This window comes from Nicotiana tabacum, chromosome 19, assembly GCF_000715075.1.
Source record: "Nicotiana tabacum cultivar K326 chromosome 19, ASM71507v2, whole genome shotgun sequence".
Taxonomy (NCBI): Eukaryota; Viridiplantae; Streptophyta; class Magnoliopsida; order Solanales; family Solanaceae; genus Nicotiana; species Nicotiana tabacum.
Genome location: NC_134098.1, coordinates 9,670,900 through 9,695,851, shown reverse-complemented (window position 1 = coordinate 9,695,851; position 24,952 = coordinate 9,670,900). Strand labels below are relative to the sequence as shown.

Genomic DNA, 24,952 nt, shown 5'->3' with positions numbered 1-24,952 from the left:
ATTCTCCAATATGAAGTCTTTCTAAAACAATATTCTCCATTATGAAGGAGAATTTTATTTTGTAAAAATATCACGGGCTAGCAGTTTTTGTACTGGTCATTTAAAAATAGCCAGCATTTATAAAGTTATTGAAAAATAGCCACTATTTTGCTGCAACACGGAAAGTTCCAGTATAATATACTGGAGATCGGTGCATCTGTATGTGAATTTCCAGCATAATATGCTGGAACTCCAACACGCGGAAAGTTCCAGCATAATATACTGGAGATTGGAGCACATGTGTATGAACTTCCAGCATATTATGCTGGACCGGTATATTATACTGGAACTCCAGTATGTTATGCTGGAATATTTTTCGGATTTTGAACAGTGTTTTCATTCAGATTTATCTTTACATGACAATATACTTATGCTGGAACTCCAGTATATTATACTGGAATTTCAGTATATTATGCTGGAGTATTTTCGTTTAAATTTATCTTTACATGAAAAATGGTTAAATTTTAATTATTTTTGAAACTCCGCTATTTTTCAATGACCGCTAGTAAATCGGCCTATTTTTGAATTTATTTTTTTTTATTTTGGGTGAGACTCACCCAATAATAGTTGTACGAGGCAACCCTTGCTTTTGACAAATGTGCTTGTGGGGTTCATTTGCTGACACTTAGTTATAATTATAATTAAACAAGAAAAAGTGAGTTTAGTGGAACGTGGGCCAACCGAAAGATTAGATAAAATAAAAATGAATGTAAAGTGAATTGTGGGTCCCGCGCAAAACCACAAACTTCTCCTCGTCGTTTTTTACCATACCCAAAATAAAAATTTCCCCAACTCAAACACCATTTAGTGTATTAAATTATTATTCACTCTAATTTCTTGTACTTAAACCAATTCTTGACCGTTTCATATCTACAATGTTTAACACACTTTATATTCTTTCACTTAACCAAACTTAGATATGGTATTGCTTTGAATGCAACTAGTAACTGGGAAATCAATTAATTGTTGATTGTGATTAACTTCAATGCAAAATTGTAGTTTGTACAGATCAAATTCTGTTAATTTAGCTCAATTCTAAATATCTTCTGCAATGGATTTAAGGTAAAATCTTTTCTCAGAAAAAAGGAAAGTTTTGCTTTTATTTTCAGCAAAAGCAAGAGGCAGATAGCACGGAAGCAGCTAGTTTTCTCTGAGCATTCTTCTTTGCATACTACTCTTAGCATTGAACAGGTAAACCTAAGGCTATTTTTAAGATCGAAATATTAATCCTCTCCAAATTGTTATATCATTTTGTGATTTGCTTTGCAACTTTCAGAAATGGATATTGGCTTTTAGCAGTTGGAGGTGCATTTCTATCTTCAGCTTAGAATGTTCTCTTTGATAGGCTTGCTCCTCAGGGTGAGTTGCTGAAGATGTTCCAAAAGGGCAAGCATGATATTGGACTGCTAAAGAGGTTGAAGATGACTTTACAAGCTGTGCTATGTGATGCAGAGAATAAGCAGACATCAAATCCATACGTCAACCAGTGGCTTAACGAGCTTCAAGATACCGTAGACAGCGCTGAAAACTTAATTGAAGAAATAAATTATGATGTTCTGAGAGTTAAAAGTGGAAGACCAGCATCAAAATCTTGCAGAAACAAGCAACAAGCAGGTAAGTGACCTCAACTTAGCAATTTTGTTGAGTTTATAGTAATTATGATGTTCTGAGAGTTTATAGTAATGCATTCTTGAGCTTTGATCTGTCTACTGGACGTCTAAAATCCATTTTTTTCCTACTCAAAGGTACATGAGACAGAATATTTGTTTTCTTATATATAAAAGACAAAAGACCATGTTAAGGTTATTATGTATGATCATCTGATCTCAACTTAGCAATTTTGTTTTTCTTTGTCAGGATATTGGTAACTTCTTGTATGCTATTACAACTCCTTAGTCAGTTGGTGAAAGGAAAGTTGTGCTGATATTCTCTATTGAATAGGCAATGACCTCAACTGTGATCTGTCATCAGAATGTAAGTGAAGAATCATACTTCACTTTTGTGTGTAATTTGCCGGCATTAGTTCTCTTTAATCAGTCAGTGAAAAGGGCTAGTCATTTCTCTTAAGTCATCCTGAAGGAGGATTGTCTATTAAAACAAGGTGCAGTAGCAGATGTGTCACGATCCAAAATCCAACTAGTCATGATGACACATAACTCAATCCTTTAGGTAAACCAATTACCAAATATCTCATTCCAATAATGATTATTAAAGCAATTTAAGTAAATAAATATCTTAATCTTATACCATCCCCAAGAACTGGTAGTACAAATCATGAGCTTCTAAGAAAAGAGTATAGAAAACGGAAATGAATTAATTACATAGTATGTTATAATAATACATAAACAGAGCATTTATAAATCTAAGGCTACCCTAAACAAGAGGCAGCTACAACAGGAACGCAGGTACATCTTCAAATCTCGTAACCATCGAGCACAACAACAACAACCAACATCTGCATGCAATGTGCAGAAGTGTAGTATCAGTACAACCGATCTCAGGTACTTAGTAAGTAACAAACCTAGCCGTAGGTTGAAAGTAGTGACGAGCTTCCACCAAGGTCGGGTCCAAAACCAATAGTCGACAATAGTCCATAACAACATAAAGCAAATAATACCAGAAGTAACTCAGAGATAACATTCTCAGCCAAATCATGATTTCAAAAAAATAATAGTTCTTCCTTTCAAATTTATCAGTGTAGACTCAAATCTTTTGACGAAGTTGCCAATAATATGACTAAGTTTGAAAACAGTAATTTTTCCAAAATCATTTTAATAATAAATAAAATGTCTCATTTTCTTTCCAGATAACCAGTGTAAAATAAATGCATCACTATGCTCATCTCTCAACATGTGTGAGAAATCACGAATAATATGATACCGTACAACATGAGTAAAACACATCTCTATAAATGTATGTCATTGTGCATGTCACCGCATGGAAAATGTCAAGATTATTTAACTACAAAATTCCACATAAATAATTATGTTACAATTTTTATAGTGCACGCCCACGCGCCCGTTACCTAGCATGTGCGTCACCTCCCAACAATACATGAAATACATATATTAAGGGTTCATACCCTCAATTCCAAGATTAGAAGAATTACTTACCTCGAACAAGATAAATAATGCTCCAGAAATCCCATTATGCGTGTATCAACTCCCGAACGGCTCGAATCTACCACAATTAATTTGATTCAGTCCACACAAATCAGTATTCAAACTTGAAAAAATCGTTTTGTGATATTATAGAAATTTTCTTCTATTTCTCTTCAAGATTCAATAATCTTACACCAGAAATGAAGATTAATTCATGGAATATAATCACAAGGGAGTTAATAACACTTACCCCAAGTTGTGTAAAAAAATTTTCTCTTCAAAATCGCCCAACCCGAGCTCCAAAATTCGAAAAATGGGTAACAATGTCGAACCCTCGAATTTAAGGTTCTGTCCCAGCGATTTTCGCATCTGCGGACAAGGGGTCGCATCTGCGATCTTTGCTTTTGCGGGAAAAATCTCGCTTCTGCGAGAACAGCTTGGCCAGCCATAATCGCTTCTGCGATGCCAAGGACTGCACCTGCGGTCGCGCTTCTGCGCTCAAAGGTTCGTACCTGCGGACCTGCCTCTTCCTCAACTCCACATCTGCGGAGCCTCGCTCGCACCTGCGGGCTCGCAGATGCGGTTAACTCCTTCGCACATGCGCCCTGCCCAGGCTAGACCAGCTCTGCCTCTGCGTAAAAAGGGTCGCATCTGCGGCACCGCACCTGCGGCCAATTCCTTGCAGGTGCGATCACACCAGAAAATAAAAATTTTCTAGATTTCTTCCAAGTTTGAATTTGATTCGTTAACCATACGAAACTCACCCGAGTCCCTCGGAACCTCGTCCGAACATACCAACAAGTTCCATAATACAATACGGACCTACTCGAGGCCTCAGATCATATCAACCAACATCATAACGACGAATCGTATCTCAAATCAAAATCTATGAACTTAGAACTTTTAAATTCTACGTCTTGTGCCGAAACACATCAAATCAATCCGGAATGACTTCAAATTTCGCACACAAGTCACATTTCACATTACAGACCTATTCCAATTTCCAAATTCAGATTTCGACACCGATATCAAAAAGTCAACCCCTCCGTGAAACTTCTAAAACTTTCGACATTTCAAGCTAAATTCCACTATGGACGTCCAAATAATTTTCCAGACACGCTCCTAAGTCCACCATACGGAGCTTTTGGAATTATCAAAACTCCATTCCGGGGTCGTTTACACTTAAGTCCACATTCGGTCACTATTTTAACTTAAGTTTTAAATCTTGTAACTAAGTGGTCCAATTCATTCCAAAACCTCACTGGACCCGAACCAATTACCCTGTCAATTCACACAACAACTGTAAAGTAAAATTTGAGTAGTAAATGAGAAAACGGGGTTGTAATACTCAAAATAACCGGCCATGTCGTTACATTCTCCCCCACTTAAACATACGTTCGTCCTTGAACGTGCCAAGAGTTGTTTCCAAGCCTTCAAATCACTGTTCCATCTTACCGCACACGTACCCGGGGGTGAACCCACGTCACCCTATTCTATATAAGCTTGACAACAGAATACAACTGAAATCATTGATTTAACTTTAGCCCATAAACCTTGGAATTTAATTTCCACCATTCAGAAATTTCTTTTCAAGACACGAATCTTACATTTACACACTGTATAAGTTTGAACAAGTTGTATCAAGCTATAACCATAACCACGGATATAATTAACTAATATATTACATAACTCGCATGCTCATAGCACTATTTCTGACCACAGTGACTACTCCAAAACCAACCAAATACCAATATTAAACCCATATCGAACTAAACCTCATCCCAAAACCTTCGTTCACTGTTAATAATAAAAGAAACATGTGAAATTTCATGACCTCTTACCATATCAACAAGTCACGGAGCTCTCTCGCCCCAACCGAAACCATAATCACTTTCTGAGCCGACTCTCAATATTATACTCCCGAATATACTAAAATCAAACCTGATACTAAAACAGATGCAGCACGGCTTCTAGCTGGTCCATAGACTGGTTCAACATGAGAAATGTGTTGAATATCAGGCAACAATCTATGATTGGTAAAGGAATGTCTATTATAATTAGAACTAATAGTAGGCAACAACCTATTATTGGAAAATGACTGTCTACTATAAGTGGAACTATTATCGTCAAACTGAATGCAAATCCTACCATCCGGATTTTGAGTAATATGAGAATACTCAGTATTACTGACAGCATTAGTTATCTGACTGGGGGATATAACCGAATCCAAAGTCTATGTAGTTGAAAAAATAATTTTCTCCCACTTAATAGGTCTCCTCGTGGTGACCTTAGACTTTGCAAAATTCGTTTCCACTAAAATAGTATGATCAGATATATCATATAATTTACATCTGGGATTTAACGTAGATAGCAATTTGAAATAAATCCTATACGATAAACATATAAGTTCAGAACCAGGCGCATAATTATAACCATGCGTTTTCACATTTAATGTTAATGCATCAAGTATATTAACATCAGATAAAGATAATTACAGATTGGGTTTGATATTCCTACAAAATCTCGACCTTGTCAGATGAACGCAGAATTAGTAGAATTTTGCAAAAAAGAGATTGATAGTTTGCTACAAAAGGGTTTGATAAAACCCTCAAAATCTCCTTGGTCTTGCACAACTTTTTATGTTAATAACGCAGCTGAAAAGGAACGTGGCGTTCCTAGATTAGTCATTAATTATAAATCCTTGAATAAATATTTGAAGTGGGTTAGGTATCTTATTCCTAATAAAAGAGATTTATTGTCTAGATTATATGATACCAATATATTTTCAAAATTCGATTTAAAATTTGGATATTGGCAGATTCAAATATTTAAAGAGCATACTTATAGAACTGCTTTTAATGTTCCATTTGGGCAATATGAATGGAATGTTATGCCTTTTGATTTGAAGAATGCCCCTTCAGAATTCCAAAAAATTATGAATGATATTTTCAACCCCTATCTAGACTTCATCATTGTTTATATCGATGACATTTTGGTATTTTTCAAAACATTTGAAATGCATATTAAGCATTTAGACATTTTCAAAAGAATTGTTATACAAAATGGTTTGGTTATCTCAAAACAAAAAATGAGTTTATTCCAAACTAACATTCGATTCTTAGGACATTATATTTGTCAAGGAAAAATTACTCCTATACAAAGATCGATAGATTTTCTTCAAAATTTCCCGATATTATTACTGATAGAACTCAGTTACAAAGATTTTTGGGAAGTTTAAATTATATTTCGCCTTTTTATAAAGATTTGTCGCGTGATTTAGCCCCCTTATATGATAGGCTAAAAAAGAATTATAAAAATCCTTGGACTGATAGTCATACTACTTTGGTTAAAAATATTAAGTAACGTGTTAAATCTTTACCTTGCTTAACCCTTGCTAATCCTGCATGGCAAAAGATTATAGAGACTGATGCGTCTAATATTGGTAACGGAGGGATTTTGAAAAAGATAAATCCCAATAATAAGCATGAATATCTGATTAGATTCTACTCTGGTAAATGGTCTGAAGCCCAGAGAAAATACGCTACTGTGGCATATGAAATGTTAACCATAGTAAAATGTGTTTTAAAATTTCAGGACGACTTATACAATCAAAAGTTTTTGATAAAAACTGACGCACAATCTGTTAAATATATGTTTAACAAAGACTTTAAACATGATGCCTCGAAAATGATATTTGTAAGATGGCAGGCTCAATTACGCCCCTTTTGATTTTAAAATACAATATAAAAAGGAAATTGATAATTCTCTGCCAGATTTCTTATCCCGTGAATATTTACAGGATGGAACCCCCCTGGGGTAGGGGAAGAGGTAGAGGTTGGGGAAGATCATCCCCACAGTCCAGAGCAAGATCATCACCTTCAGGATCGTCATACGGATCCTCATCAAACTCTCCAGTTATACAAATGGGAAGAAAGAGTTTAACCAATGAGAGGATATCTCTCAGAGAAGAATCATCAATCGGACCATCTGTCCATCTGAAAGATATTCCAGAAGATAGCCCGTTATATGCACATTTGCAGGCCTATTTGACTGCTCAAAAATAGAAAGATATTTCTGCCAAGCAAAGTGATACTTTTGCTTCCATCACAAAAGATGACAATGATGATATCAAGTCATATGAGAAAGTGTCAAAAAAGGAAATGATATTTCTTTTAGAAAACTCTGACATTCAGAGAAAAGAAGAGTCGTGGAAGATATTCCAAAGGTATTTAATAAATGATTTATATTATCCGGGTGAGCCATACAAAACCCGCTCCTATTATGAAACAATACTAACCAGTACGGGCAGTGCAGATTTTTAGCACTTTTCTGGGTATAGCACAGACGAGAACGTTTATAACTTCTCAAAAATTATAATTAAACAGATCATATCTGTTGAAGACTGGGGTATATCCACAATGAAAGAAAGGCAGATAAGCCTTAACAAATCTAGAATGAATTTTACCTATTGGGATTATATCCAGGCATTTGATAAAGTGTTATACTACAATAATGATCGACACAAACATACTTGGTTTATTAAAGTATGTGCAAAGATATTTGCAGAAGCTGTTCCTAATTGGTTTCTGAACTGGTGGTCATACCACGGTCCAACAGTAAAAATTTTACCAGATCCATTTCTCAGGTTATACAAAGAATGGATAAAAATTTCCCCTTTTATAAACAACTTATATCACTCAGATCATATATGTTACCCAGATAAAATTAACCAGATTTATTTCTTTCTGGAATTCTCTATTCCCTGGATACACAAATGGAATCCAGAAGTCGGATTCACCGAAGAACAAGTCCCATGCTTATACATAAATTTTTACAACAACTTTTGGGACAAGTTAATGAAGAAGGATCCCAAAACAAAGACTTTATATGGTCAAGAACTCTTGGATTCAATCGAAATAAAAATCCAAGAATATTCCAGCCAACCTCAGAAAGAGGTAATTGATGACATCTTAGTAAGGCATATTGCCAGAAGAATTTCCTTTCAAGAAGGAGATAAAGCAGAAATGATTAAAAACTACTTGGAAGAAGTCAAAAGAAATTTACTTCATTCCATTAATCAATATGAGAAATCAGACACTTATATGCAGAGTGAAACCAACAACGATGATATCGCTGAAGATTCTCAACCCTTTGAATCAGAAAAAATACTTTCTGATGAAGATTTGCGGAATGCGGAAGAATTCATCCGCAAAATGAAAGAAACAGATAAAAGACCAGCACAGTGAAACAACTGGACCCCACAAGAACAGTGAAGCCGCCGGACCCACAGCACAGTGAAGCCGCCGGACCCCACTTAAACAGTAGATACACTGTTTCAACAGTAAAAATACTATTTTGTATAGTAAAAATACTGTAACAGGGACCCACGGGACCCACTTTTTATTGTTCATAGATTCTTTTCTTTTCTATTTATACGTTTCATTCGTTCAGAAGAAAGGGAAGCAAAGTCGAGACCCTATCTCTCTAAAACTCTCTCTCTCTCTAAAGTTGTAAGTAAGAGTGTGTAGCTGGTAGCTTGTAATAGAAGAACAAAAGTAAATAAAGTTTTCAGTTCTTCATCTTCAGGGCCTTGCATCTTGGCCAAAAGGTAAATATTTCTTTCTTAGTTAGTATTTCTTCTAGTCTCTCCTCTCTGGCCGTGACGATGTCCGGCTAAGAGACATCATATCTATGTTGAGTATCTAACTTCTCTCCTATATAAACCATGAAAGAGATGTCATCTATTTAAATATAAATGAACTTTATATATAGAGTTTTGACTTGGTGTCAAGATGGTTGGTACAGTCTAATATAACACTGCTCTTATTGGCTTTGCCTTAGTGGCTTCGTCTAGCCAGCCGTGAACCTCAGCCCGATAAAGGAGTTTAAAAGGGCATCTTCTTTCACAGTTAGAACTGCTAGACACATGGGCTCAATAAAACTATGTATTATATTACGACAGACCCCTTGCTTGAGTAAAGGTTTTAACCTTCCATACAGTCATTAAACTATATATAAAATTCAAGTATATTTCAATTCTTATATCCTTACTGATTGTGCGGATTACCGCCAGTCTTTAAATATAAGGGTACTGAATTAGCTAGAATAAGAATTCTCAAGTATGTTAAAATAGAAATCTTTAACTGGTGGAAATCTTCCAGACATATAAATGTTAGATGTGAGGTTTGAAACAAGTCCAGTTCCTGGTCAAACGGTGATTTCTGTTTTAGTTTAATTGAGAAGGCATGGAGGATTACCGCCTGCCACTTGATTTCTAAGAGAGATCTAGCTGACATTAAGTGTTATAAGTGTGGTAAATTTGACCATATAGCTCCGAATTGTAAGCTTCAAAAGCTGAAAACCTTAGGACTAGACGATGAGTTACGTGATACGGTTTATGGTTTGTTATACACTTCTGGATCAGAATCGGATTATTATTCTGAGTCAGAATCCGAAGCTGAAATAGATTTACTAGATTTATCTGATAGTGATAAAAATATTGATAATACTTGTACAACTTGCAAAGGTGATACATGTGCTTATGATGATGAATTTTATAAATTACAATCACAATTTAAAAATTTGAATATAAAAACTATTACATCTGATAATGTAATAGAACTTTTAAAAGAAGTTACTGATGAAAAACTTCGTGAAAAAATTATTAATTTGGCTGCTAGTTCAAGTTCTAGTTTTGTAAAACCTTTTGAAAAAGAATTTGAATATTCTCCACCTTATTCATTACTTGAGGTTAATAACCGTCTGTTAAACAAAAATGCAACTCCAGCAAGAGATTCTTCTTTCGATGATTTAAAAATTAAACTTGAAAACTTGAAACGAGAGATCAAATCTCTTAAACAAAATCAAATGATTTGTGATCATATGATTACTCAGATTGAGAAAATCAATTCTCCAGCTGAGAAATCTAATGATAAAAATAAAAGTATTTTTGAAAATGATATTGAAGAAAAATCTATTAGTTTTAATCCTAAACATGATATGTTTTTAGGAATGATGCAAATTATTACTGGTCATAAATGGTATATCAAATGTACTATTCTCATTGATAATAGTTTTTCAATTACAAACATTGCCATGATTGATAGTGGAGCAGATGTTAGCTGCATTCAAGAAGGTTTAGTACCAATAGATGCCGTCTCTTTCATGGTTTATATAGGAGAGAAGTTAGATACTCAACATAGATATGATGTCTCTTAGCCGAACATCGTCACGGCCAGAGAGGAGAGACTAGAAGAAATACTAACTAAGAAAGAAATATTTACCTTTTGGCCAAGATGCAAGGCCCTGAAGATGAAGAACTGAAAACTTTATTTACTTTTGTTCTTCTATTACAAGCTACCAGCTACACACTCTTACTTACAACTTTAGAGAGAGAGAGAGTTTTAGAGAGATAGGGTCTCGACTTTGCTTCCCTTTCTTCTGAACAAATGAAACGTATAAATAGAAAAGAAAAGAATCTATGAACAGTAAAAAGTGGGTCCCGTGGGTCCCTGTTACAGTATTTTTACTATATAAAATAGTATTTTTACTGTTGAAACAGTGTATCTACTGTTTAAGTGGGGTTCGGCGGCTTCACTGTGCTGTGGGTTCAGTGGCTTCACTGTTCTTGTGGGGTCCAACTGTTTCACTGTGCTGGTCTTTTGTCTGTTTCTTTCATTTTGCGGATGAAATTCTTCCGCATTCCACAAATCTTCATCAGAAAGTATTTTTTCTGATTCAAAGGGTTGAGAATCTTCAGCGATATCATCGTTGCTGGTTTCACTCTGCATAGAAGTGTCTGATTTCTCATATTGATTAATGGAATGAAGCAAATTTCTTTTGACTTCTTCCAAGTAGTTGTTAATCATTTCTGCTTTATCTCCTTCTTGAAAGAAAATTCTTCTGGCAATATGCCTTACTGAGCTGTCATCAATTACCTCTTTCTGAGGTTGGCTGGAATACTCTTGGATTTTTATTTCGATTGAATCCAAGAGTTCTTGACCATATAAAGTCTTTGTTTTGGGATCCTTCTTCATTAACTTATCCCAGAAGTTGTTGTAAAAAGTCCTGTATAAGCATGGGACTTGTTCTTCGGTGAATCCGACTTCTGGATTCCATTTGTGTATCCAGGGAATAGAGAATTCCAGAAAGAAATAAATCTGGTTAATTTTATCTGGGTAACATATATGATCTGAGTGATATAAGTTGTTTATAAAAGGGGAAATTTTTATCCATTCTTTGTATAACCTGAGAAATGGATCTGGTAAAATTTTTACTGTTGGGCCGTGGTATGACCACCAGTTCAGAAACCAATTAGGAACAACTTCTGCAAATATCTTTGCACATTCTTTAATAAACCAAGTATGTTTGTGTCGATCATTATTATAGTATAACACTTTATCAAATGCCTGGATATAATCCCAATAGGTAAAATTCATTTTAGATTTGTTAAGGCTTATCTGCCTTTCTTTCATTGTGGATATACCCCAGTCTTCAATAGATATGATCTGTTTAATTATAATTTTTGAGAAGTTATAAACATTCTCGTCTGTGCTATACCCAGAAAAGTGCTGAAAATCTGCACTGCCCGTACTGGTTAGTATTATTTCATAATAGGAGCGGGTTTTGTATGGCTCACCTGGATAATATAAACTATTTATTAAATACCTTTGGAATATCTTCCACGGCTCTTCTTTTCTCTGAATGTCAGAGTTTTCTAAAAGAAATATCATTCCCTTTTTTTGATACTTTCTCATATGACTTGATATCATCATTGTCATCTTTTGTGATGGAAGCAAAAGTATCACTTTGCTTGGCAGAAATATCTTTCTGTTTTTGAGCAGTCAAATAGGCCTGCAAATGTGCGTATAACGGGCTATCTTCTGGAATATCTTCCAGATGGATAGATGGTCCGATCGATGATTCTTCTCTGAGAGATATCCTCTCATTGGTTAAACTCTTTCTTCCCATTTATATAACTGGGGAGTTTGATGAGGATCCGTATGACGATCCTGAAGGTGATGATCTTCCTCTGGACTGTGGGGATGATCTTCCCCAACCTCTACCTCTTCCTCTACCCCAGGAGGGTTCCATCCTGTAAATATTCACGGGATAAGAAATCTGGCAGAGAATTATCAATTTCCTTTTTATATTGTATTTCAAAATCAAAAGGGGCGTAATTGAGCCTGCCATCTTGCAAATATCATTTTCGAGGCATCATGTTTAAAGTCTTTGTTAAACATATATTTAACAGATTATGCGTCAGTTTTTATCAAAAACTTTTGATTGTATAAGTTGTCCTGAAATTTTAAAACACATTTTACTATGGTTAACATTTCATGTGCCACAGTAACGTATTTTCTCTGGGCTTCAGACCATTTACCAGAGTAGAATCTAATCAGATATTCATGCTTATTATTGGGATTTATCTGTTTCAAAATCCCTCCGTAACCAATATTAGACGCATCAGTCTCTATAATCTTTTGCCACGCAGGATTAGCAAGGGTTAAGCAAGGTAAAGATTTAACACGTTGCTTTATATTTTTAACCAAAGTAGTATGACTATCAGTCCAAGGATTTATATAATTTTTTTTTAGCCTATCATATAAGGGGGCTAAATCACGCGACAAATCTTTATAAAAAGGCGAAATATAATTTAAACTTCCTAAAAATCTTTGTAACTGAGTTCTATCAGTAATAATATCGGGAAATTTTGAAGCAAAATCTATCGATCTTTGAATAGGAGTAATTTTTCCTTGACAAATATAATGTCCTAAGAATCGAATGTTAGTTTGGAATAAACTCATTTTTTGTTTTGAGATAACCAAACCATTTTGTATAACAATTCTTTTGAAAATGTCTAAATGCTTAATATGCATTTCAAGTGTTTTGGAAAATACCAAAATGTCATCGATATAAACAATGATGAAATAACATTCCATTCATATTGCCCAAATGGAACATTAAAAGCAGTTCTATAAGTATGCTCTTTAAATATTTGAATCTGCCAATATCCAAATTTTAAATTGAATTTTGAAAATATATTGACATCATATAATCTAGACAATAAATCTCTTTTATTAGGAATAGGATACCTAACCCACTTCAAATATTTATTCAAGGGTTTATAATTAATGACTAATCTAGGAATACCACATTCCTTTTCAGTTGCGTTATTAACATAAAAAGCTGTGCAAGACCAAGGAGATTTTGAGAGTTTTATCAAACCCTTTTGTAGCAATCTATCAATCTCTTTTTTGCAAAATTCTACTAATTCTGCGTTCATCTGACAAGGTCGAGATTTAGTCTGAATATCATCCTCAGAAAAATTGTCTTCATATAAAAGAGTGACAATTTGCTTTTTTCGATTCCAAAAAGCACTAGGATGCTCAACACAAATATCAATAGCAATCTGCTCTGAAATCAATTTGATTTTTTCTTTTACTTTAGTAGTATTCAAAGTATCAAATATATTCATACTAAACAATTCTAATTGTAAAGAATCAACATGTTTTTGCTTCATATCAATTAAAGCATTAATATCTCTAGTTACTGGATCTGTAACAAAAGTATAACTTATTTCTTTATCCTTATAAGTAGCAGTAAAATCTTTCGAGTCTATGCTAGTAAAAGGATAAATGACGTTAATAAACGGTGTTCCAAGTATAATTGGAGGGTATAACTGGTTTTTTACCAAGAAAAAGAAGTGAGGAATACAGACTTTATTCTGACAGATACCCGTATTAGGAAGTTTATACTTTATATCTAAAGCATGTCCGGATGTAGATCTAACCATATGAGTAGTTTTTTGAAAATATTTCGTAGGTATTAAACCTTCTTGAATGCAGCTAAGATCTGCTCCACTATCAATCATGGCAATGTTTGTAATTGAAAAACTATTATCAATGAGAATAGTACATTTGATATACCATTTATAAGCAGTAATAATTTGCATCATTCCTAAAAACATATCATGTTTAGGATTAAAACTAATAGGTTTTTCTTCAATATCATTTTCAAAAATACCTTTGTTTTTATCATTAGATTTCTCAGCTGGAGAATTGATTTTCTCAATCTGAGTAATCCTATGATCACAAATTATTTGATTTTATTTAAGAGATTTGATCTCTCGTTTCAAGTTTTCAACTTTAATTTTTAAATCATCGAAAGAAGAATCTCTTGCTGGAGTTGCATTTTTGTTTAACAGACAGTTATTAACCTCAAGTAATGAATAAGGTGGAGAATATTCAAATTCTTTTTCAAAAGGTTTTACAAAACTAGAACTTGAACTAGCAGCCAAATTAATAATTTTTTCACGAAATCTTTCATCAGTAACTTCTTTTAAAAGTTCTATTACATTATCAGATGTAATAGTATTCATATTCAAATTTTCAAATTGTGATTGTAATTTATAAAATTCATCATCACAAGCACATGTATCACCTTTGCAAGTTGTACAAGTATTATCAACATTTTTATCACTATTAGATAAATCAAGTAAATCTATTTGAGCTTCGGATTCTGACTCAGAATAATAATCCGATTCTGATCCAGAAGTGTATAACAAACCATAAACCTTATCACGTAACTCATCGTCTAGTCCTAAGGTTTTCAGCTTTTGAAGCTTACAATTCGGAGCTATATGGCCAAATTTACCACACTTATAACACTTAATGTCAGCTAGATCTCTCTTACACCTATTTTTGGTAAATCTAGTAGCCTTACGATGGGCTTTCTTAGCTTCTCGTTCTTCTTTGGATCTATATCTAGATATCTTTCTCCTATAAGGACTGTCTTGGTTTGGGTATCTATGATACTTATTTTTCTTCTTCTTATGAGTAGAAGTCTTGGGTAGACCGAACTGAGTACAAAAATCTCCTAAGTGGGATTTTTCCCTAAGCTTATCCATTTTAAGCTGTCTGGACAATCTTAATTCATTGCACAAGTTTAATCTTTCCTGTGTGAAAATTCCTATCAACTTACCATAGGTATAGTCTCTGTATGGAATTTCACCATAACTACCTCTTAGAACCTTCTTAACTCTTTCAGCAGATAAGGAGCGAAGGCCATCTATAAACTTAGCTTTCCAATATTCAATCTTATTCTCTGGTAGTTCCATCACTCTACTCATAAAAGTGTCTTTATACCATCTAAACTCACCTAAGGTCTTACATCTAAGGCCATTAAGAAGAGTATGGACAGTCTCATTCTGATTGGTAAATCTACCATTAAAGTGTTCTAAAATAGTAAGAATACGGGTATAAACGACATCTTCTCTATTTGCCACTAGGGCCATGCCTAAGTTATCAACTCCTTCGTCAATGACTTTAGCGTTAATAATCATTGCCCTTTCTTCGACAGTCAAATAATTGTCCCACCAGCCACGAAGTTGGCCAGTAAAACCTGCAACAATCATTCTGCAAATATTCCTATCTGTATTCTTCACACTTTTACAGATAGTTGCATACATAAGCATTCTATGTACTAGAATAGTTAACTGCCTATCAGTCAAACCATCAAGATTCCATTCGTAAATTTCGGAACCACTGTAAGACGTATTAGTCTGATTTCAATCACGTTCCTCTATTAAAACATCTTGAGGAGTAGGACGATTATAATAATAAGTTTGCATTCTGGGTTTATCAGCATATCTGCTATCTGTAAACTTACTATTCTTTTTGGGATAACTTTTGAGTTTATTAAACTCTAATAAAACATCATTTTTATAATCAAAAGTAGCCTCCATTTTATCAGCAAAATCTTTCGATAAATCAATAGGTTTAATATTTAAATCGGATAACTTTTTATCAAGAAGTTCTTCTAAATCATCAAAAGATTTAAATTTAAAATCCTGAATCTCAGGGGGTCTTTGAATATGAGTAACAACAATTTGAGGTTCTGATTTGCTTCTTGAAGTAGAGGCAGTATCAGTTATTCTCTTGCTAGTACTCATATACTAATCTGTTCTCCCAAAACTTTAACATATAAGCTCAAATAAATTTTTTGAGAAATTAATTTATTAATTTCTGCGATGCTAACTGCAGCAACATTTTCATCAATAAATTTTTGAAATGCAGTAAAAGTAATACTTGTATTATTAGGTAAAACAAAAAGGTGCTTGAGGAGGGTAAATGGCTTTAGTAATTTTGCCACTCCCGTCTTTATAAGATCTTTCTAAAACTTTTATAAAAAGTGGTAAATATTTGGTTATAAACTAAGGAACAAAATACATAATTTGATTATGTAAAGCACAAGTTTCATAAAATTCTTGAGAAATATTGTTCAAATCCTCTTTACTATAAGTATCAAAAAACCAAGTTTTAAACTGGTTCCATTTATCACTGAACAATTCTTTTTGAATATAACCTCTAGCTTGTGACCCGGGACTAAAATCAATTTGGTGTGGAATCATTTAAACACCATTTGGGTCAAAATTCATCTCGGACGCCGAAGGAATATCCTTATCAGAAATATTATCACTATCCTGGAAAATATTTGTCTGGGGGTTAATCTTAACCTTTTCAACAGGTTTAACCCTTTCAACTGGTTTATCACCTACTTTTATAGAAATTGTGTACAAAGATGCATCACGACTTCTAGCTGGTCCATAGACTGATTCAACAGGAGAAATGTGTTGAATATCAGGCAACAGTCTATGATTGGTAAAGGAATGTCTATTATAATTAGAACTAATAGTAGGCAACAGTCTATTATTGGAAAATGACTGTCTACTATAAGTGGAACTATTATCGTCAAACTGAATGCAAATCCCACCATCCGGATTTTGAGTAATATGAGAATACTCAGTATTACTGATAGCATTAGTTATCTGACTGGGGGATATAACCGAATCCAAAGTCCATGTAGTTGGAAAATTAATTTTCTCCCATTTAATAGTTCTCCTCGTGGTGACCTTAGACTTTGCAAAATTCGTTTCCACTAAAATAGTTTGATCAGATGTATCATATAATTTACATCTGGGGTTTAACGTAGATAGCAATTTGAAATAAATCCTATACGATAAACATATAAGTTCAGAACCAGGCGCATAATTATAACCATGCGTTTTCACATTTAATGTTAATGCATCAAGTATATTAACATCAGATAAAGATAATTGCAGATTGGGTTGAGTATTAAAATATACTGGGCCGTAGGCAACAGTAGATTCAATAGAACCCATTATAGAGACTGTCTGAAATTCAGATTTCTAGCATCTCTAAGAGCGACTAAAAACGTCTCTGGTAACCCTTTAAGGGTTAATGGCTTAAAAGCAATTTGTACCATACCAATATGCAAATAATTATACTGGTGTTTATAAACATCTACATCATGCTTGTTTAACAAACGAATAGTCTGTTCAGACGAATTCAAAGCTAAAGATTACTCAGTTGTTTTAACAAGTTGTTTGGAAGAGAGTTTATCAAACCATCCATAATCATAGATTGTTCTAATAGGGACTTTAGGAATAGTCCATTTGTTTAACAAATCAAGGTTTTGAGGTATATCTACCTCTTCCAACCTAGTATTTTTCATACTAGTTTCTCCTAAATCCATATTTCAGAAACATATCTATGTCGAATATTTCATATCTATCTTATATATACCATGAAAGTACCTAGGATCCGTATGACGATCCCGAAGGTGATGACCTTCCTCTGGACTGTGGGGATGATCTTCCCCAACCTCTACCTCTTCCCCTACCCCAGGGGGGTTCCATCCTGTAAATATTCACGGGATAAGAAATCTGGCAGAGAATTATCAATTCCCTTTTTATATTGTATTTCAAAATCAAAAGGGGCCAATTGAGCCTGCCATCTTGCAAATATCATTTTCGAGGCATCATTTTTAAAGTCTTTGTTAAGCATATATTTAACAGATTGTGCGTCAGTTTTTATAAAAAACTTTTGATTGTATAAGTCGTCTTGAAATTTTAAAACATATTTTACTATGGTTAACATTTCATGTGCCACAGTAGCGTATTTTCTCTGGGCTTCAGACCATTTACCAGAGTAGAATCTAATCAGATATTCGTGCTTATTATTGGGATTTATCTGTTTCAAAATCCCTCCGTTACCAATATTAGACGCATCAGTCTCTATAATCTTTTGCCATGCAGGATTAGCAAGGGTTAAGCAAGGTAAAGATTTAACACGTTGCTTAATATTTTTAACCAAAGTAGTATGACTATCAGTTCAAGGATTTTTATAATTTTTTTTTAGCCTATCATATAAGGGGGCTAAATCACGCGACAAATCTTTATAAAAAGGCGAAATATAATTTAAACTTCCCAAAAATCTTTGTAACTGAGTTCTATCAGTAATAATATCGGGAAATTTTGAAGCAAAATCTATCGATCTTTGTATAGGAGTAATTTTTCCTTGACAAATATAATGTCCTAAGAATCGAATGTTAGTTTGGAATAAACTCATTTTTTGTTTTGAGATAACCAAATCATTTTGTATAGCAATTCTTTTGAAAATGTCTAAATGATTAATATTACTAAACACAACTGTTTCATAGACATGTCGCACCTATTTAACTCAAAGCCATATCCCGTGCCATCCGTGCACCAATACGCAACAATTCAAATGTACCCAGTCATGAAAAATTACTCAAATGAGAGAACTGCCTTGCCAGATTAACAAGTACCGCCATAACGAAACGTTAAAAATTCATCATACACCATAGAACCATCACCCGATTCTAACACAAGGTTCATACCTTAACATAACTCCGCTGCAATGCGTGACCACATCCAAACATTGGTCCATAATATATACCTCGAGCCACCCCGCTCAAAATCAATAACCACAGAGAGACAAATGACAAAAATAGTGTCACAAAACCTGAAAGAACATAACCATTACCCAATCGATCATGCAATACTCAAATACTCATCACGTTCAAATTCCGCTATAAAGCTCAAATAGAACCGCGCCATCTGTGCACATAACCAATGAATCACAACTCCTCATAGCATAAAGGAGTAACTCATAGATCATTTCAGAACACGAATAAATTCAACATCAACCGAATGACACATCCCTCAACAATAGCAGTATGAAGCCAACCATTCCGGCTTAGTGTAGAATACATATCTTAATTGGGCCTACCAATGGACCCCCAAATCAACTCGGGTTACCCACAAATATATAAAAATCCCTCCAAAAATCCATAATGACTGAATCACAATAAATTCTATCATCTGGCTAGCTCCGGCCACAACTTTACAATCCATAATCATGAAATAATTTGCTCATGAGAACTCCCAAATCTCCAAATTTATAGAACACGTAAATCACCATATTTGATTCCATCTCCACCGCCTGAATGCCTAACACCTCTCTCATACACTATCATCCCACGATAAATACTTTAAAAGTTCTTCCGTGACACTTGGAAAAATTTGAATATTAGCAGTCTATCAACCATGTGAGTACCACAATACTAATTAAACATCCGTAAGTCAAAATACAATGCGCCTTTTGAAATACGTACCCTTCTCATGCACATAGTAGTAATCGTATTCATCTAGTCATATGGAACTGCCCATGTTGTCTAATAATTCATGACCATTATGCCCAAACTTCGTTACCTTCTTTCAAGACTGAACTATCACCTTGTACATGTAAATCTAACTTTTGAACAATTTCTTTAACACATAAAATCACATGGAAAATGCCAAGATTATTTAACTATAAAATTTTACATAAACAATTATGTTACAATTTCTATAGTGAACGCCCGTCACCTAGCATGTGCGTCACCTCCCAATAATTCACGAAATACATATATTCAGCATTCATACCCTCAACTCCAAGGATAGAAGAGTTACTTACCTCGAACAAGCCGAATCCAATGTCGAGCAAGCTAAACAATGCTCCAGAAATTCCATTATGCGTGTATCAACTCCCGAATGGCTTGAATCTACCACAATTAATTTGATTCTGTCCACACAATTTATAAGAATTTATTTCATATCAAAATGCTAATATTTTTCACAAAATTCGAAATTTTGCCCCAAAAATACCCATGGGGCCCACGTTTCGAATCCGACGAAACTCATAAATTACGACAACCCATCCAATTACAAGTTCAATCATACTAATTTCACTCAAATTCGACCCCAAATCGGTATTCAAACTTGAAACATTTGTTTTGTGACATTATAGAAATTTCCTTCTATTTCTCTTTAAGTTTCAATAATCTTACACCAAAAATGAAGATTAATTCATGGAATATAATCACAAGGGAGTTAAGAGCACTTGCCCCAAGTTGTGTGGAAACTTTCCTCTCCAAAATCACCCAACCCGAGCTCCAAAATCCGAAAAATGGGTGAAAATGATGAACCCTCGAATAAAAGGTTTTGTCCCAGCGATTTACGCATCTGCGGACAAGGGGTCGCATCTGCGACCTTCGCTTATGCGGGAAAAATCTCGCTTCTGTGAGAACAGCTTGGCTAGCCAGAATCGCTTCTGCGATCCCAAGGACCGCACCTGTGGTCGCGCTTCTGCGCTCAAAGGTTCGCACCTGCGGACCTGCCTCTTTCTCAACTCCGCATCTGCGGAGCCTCGCTCGCAGATGCAGTTAACTCCTTCGCACCTGCACTCTTCCCAGGCTAGCCCAGCTCCGCTTTTGCGTAAAAAGGGTCACATCTGCGGCACCGCACCTGCGGCCAATTCCTCGCAGGGGTGATCACACTAGAAGACGAAAATTTTCCAGATTTCTTCCAAGTCCGAATTTGATTCTTTAACCATACGAAACTTACCTGACCCCCTCGGGACCCCGTCCGAACATACCAACAAGTTCCATAACATAACACGGACCTACTCGAGGCATCAAATCATATCAACCAACATCAAAACAACGAATCGTACCTCAAATCAAAATCTATGAACTTTGAATTTTCAAATTCTACATCTTGTGCCAAAACACATCAAATCAATCCGGAATGACTTTAAATTTTGCACACAAGTCACATTTCACATTACGGACCTATTCCGATTTTCAGAATCGGATTCTGACCCCTATATCAAAAAGTCAACCCCCGGTCAAACTTCAAAAAATTCGACTTTCGGCATTTCAAGCTTAATTCCACTACGGACCTCCAAATAATTTTTCCGAACACGTTCCTAAGTCCAAAATCACCATATGGAGCTATTGAAATCATCAAAACTCCATTTCGGGGTTGATTACACATAAGTCCACATCCTGTCACTATTTTAACTTAAGTTTTAAACCTTGGAACTAAGTGGTCCAATTCATTCCAAAACCTCACCGGACCCGAACCAATTACCCCGTTAATTCACACAATTGTAAAGTACAATTTGAGCAGTAAATGGGAAAATGGTTTTGTAATACTTAAAACGACGTACGCTATTCTTTCTCTTTTTTATCTCAGCAGCTTTTTATTTTTGGTTACTTTTATTGGCTTGTTTGTTAATTCTTTTCCTTTGTTAAATCTTGTTGAGCAGTGTGGAGCTTATAATGCCACTATGAAGCCGAGGAATCATCTTCAGGTCGGGTTAGATGAGAAAACTAGGTACTTCTCTTTTGCTTGGAATTTGACGGTACTTCCAAAAGACGCCATAAGCGTAAAGAAAAGAAAGAAGGAACCCCTAAAAAGAGAAGGTTCAAAAGACTTCTAAAATCGAACACGGTGATAAATGTTGGTCATGTGGAAAGATAGGGCATAGAGCTAATGAATGCCCAGTCACCAACAAGAAAAAGAAAAAGGTTAACACCTTAGAAATTGATGAAAATACTAAAGAAAAGCTATTCGCTATTCTTGAACAAAATGATAACATCACATCATCATCATCATCAGATGAAAGCTATTCTGACAGTGACGATGAGTTAATCAATATGGCATATAGCTCAGACAATAGTAGTAGCTCTAAATAAGACAATTGTAGTTGCACTGGTGCAATATGTGTGTGCGGTTAAAATTTTATTAAAGTCCTTACTAACGACTCTAAAGAAGTCCTATTTTTTATCATTAATCACATAAAGAAGTCCTATTTGATATCATTAATCACATAGATGATGAAGATATTAAAAGAAAATATTTAACAGAATTAATAAATATCATCATTAATCAGAAAGGAAATCATCATAAAATAGAACCTTTTAATATGAAAGAGGTTATGAATAGATTTTCGGTCAAAGATGATAATCGCACTATTCAACATCTACAGATAGTTTAAAATCTATAAAAGATGAAATAAAAAATAATTAAGTTAAGACTTGACAAAATAGAAATAAAAAATCTCACAAAAGAAATATTACAAGCTGCCAATAAGAAAGAACCAATTGGTGAATATTTCACAGAAGATGATAATTCAAAAAATGATGACGATTCAGTTAGTGATACAGTTATGGCCAAAATTACAAAAGTAGAAGCCCAAAGCTACCATATTCCCGTAACCTTAAAGGTAAAAGATATCACGCTAAATAAATTAGCTCTACTAGACTCAGGAGTAGATAGAAACTGCATAATGGAAGGAATAATACCAACTAAGTACCTTGAAAAAAGTACTATAAAATTATATTCCGCCACAGGAGAAAAATTAAAGATAAATTATAAGTTATCAAAAGCCCACATCTGTAATGAGGGAATCTGCTTTATAAACGATTTTGTAGTAACTAGGAATATAAATAAAGAAATTATCCTAGGAATACCGTTTATAACTCAGATTAAACCGTATCATGATAACTTTGATGCAATTTGCACCACAATATTAGGAAAGGAAATAAAATTCCCTTATCTAAATTCTATCTACATAGAGGAAAGTGACTTCCTCAAATCAAAGACTATATTTAAAATAAACCTGCTTTCAATTCAGGTAAATTATTTAAAAACGATATAAAAGTTCACATAATTGAACAAACTTTAAAAAAATGAGAATGGAGGAAAAGATTAAAATGTTTCAAGAAAAACTCGAACTTGAAGTTTGTTCAGAATTACGCAATGCCTTTTGGAGGACATGACACTTGATAGGAAGATGTGGAGGTCGAGTATTAGGGTTGTAAGTTAGGAGGTATTTGAGTTGTGCCTTACTTCGTACCATTGTGGGACTAGACATGTAGAGTTTTTGTCTAAGATAGCTAGTGGTAATGTTGTGTCTTACTATTTCGCTTTTCAGTACAAGTCCTATTTTCTTCTAGATTTCATGGTGTTCCTATTTTTCTTATGATTGTTTTGGTGATACTAATATTGTCTCCCTTCGCTTTGCATCTTTCTTCTGGATTTCATGGTGTTCCTATTTTTCCTATGATTGCTGTTGTGATACTAATATTGTCTCCTTTTTGTCCTTTTATCTTTTTATTTTTTTTTAGCCGAGGGTCTTTCGGAAACAGGCTCTCTACTCCTTCGGGGTAGGGGTAAGGTCTGCGTACACACTACCCTCCCCAGACCCTATTAGTGGAATTTTACTGGGTTGTTGTTGTTGTTGTACCCAATGCCTTTTGGAAAAGGAAAATGCATGTAATGAATTCACATAACAGGCCATACCCACAAAGGCTAGACCTATTCAAATGAATCATGAACTTATGGAAATTTGCAAAAGCAAAATAAATAATCTCCTTAAAAAGAAGATTATAAGACCATCAAAATCATCCTGGAGCTGTGCAACTTTCTACGTTAACAATAGTGCAGAAAAAGAAAGAGGAGATCCCAGGCTTGTCATTAATTATAATCCATTAAACAAAATTCTATAATGGATTAGGTACCCGATACCTAATAAAAGAGACTTGTTAAAAAAAACTTACAAAGCTAATATCTGTAGCAAATTTGACATGAAGTTAGGTTTCTCGCAAATTCAAATTAGCAAAAAGAATAAATATAAAACTGCTTTCAATGTCCCCTTTAGACAATATGAATGGAATTTTATGCCTTTCGGGTTAAAAAATGACCCATCAGAATTCCAAAATATTATGAATAATATATTCAACCCATATAGTAGTATGTCAATTGTTTATATTGACGATGTTCCAATTTTTTCAGAGAACATAGAATCTCATTTTAAACACTTAAATACAATCTTTAAGATTGTAAAACATAATTGTTTAGTAGTAATTGCTAAGAAGATTAAGTTGTTTCAAACAACCATTAGATTTTTAGGACACGACCTTTACCAAGGAACCTACAAACCAATCTGTACAGCCATTGAATTCTGCAACTTGCTCTGGCCCCGGGTCCTTCCTTGGGAGCATGGGGTGATATCTGCTTTTGACTGATAGAAAGTCATCCAAGTTCCCGGATGAAATAATAGATAAAACTCAATTATAAAGGTTCTTTGGAAGCCTTAACTATGTCACAGACTTTATCCCCAACATTAGGAAAATCTGCGAATCATTATACAAGCGTCTTAGGAAAAACCCAGTCCCATGGAGTATAGAAGAAACATACACCGTTAAAAGGGTCAAGACAATTGTTCAAAAACTTTCGTGTCTAGGTATTCCAAATCCAGATGCATTTATGATAGTAGAAACTGATGCTTCAGACGAAGGGTACGGTGGTATTCTTAAACAGAACATTTCTCCTAGTCTTCAGAACAATTAGTTCGTTTCACTTCCGGAATCTGGAATTTCGCTCAAAAGAATTATAGTATAGTTAAAAAAGAGATTTTATCTATAGTAGTATGTATTACAAATTTTCAAGATGATTTAATAAATAAAGAATTCGTGTTAAGAGTTGACTATAAATTCGCTAAAGAAATTTACAAAAGGATGTTAAAAACCTTATTTCAAAACAGATTTTTGCCAGATGGTAAGCATTATTATATAGTTTTGATTTTCAAATTGAATTT

The 24,952-nt window shown here is 34.4% G+C and overlaps 1 non-coding gene across 3 annotated transcripts; it reads left to right on the top strand.

Moving 5' to 3' along the window:
* Nucleotides 1-832: 832 nt before the first annotated feature.
* LOC107798464 (uncharacterized) lies at nucleotides 833-23,476 on the top strand. Of its 3 annotated transcripts, none has more exons than XR_012703188.1 (4): nucleotides 833-1,230; nucleotides 1,316-1,653; nucleotides 1,897-2,013; nucleotides 21,617-23,476. It is a non-coding gene; the product is annotated as an uncharacterized LOC107798464 (transcript). The 3 variants fall into 3 exon arrangements; XR_012703187.1 differs by lacking the exon at nucleotides 21,617-23,476 and adding an exon at nucleotides 6,940-8,633; XR_012703186.1 differs by lacking the exon at nucleotides 21,617-23,476 and having other exon boundaries at nucleotides 834-1,230; nucleotides 1,897-4,983.
* The last annotated feature ends 1,476 nt before the right edge of the window (nucleotides 23,477-24,952 follow it).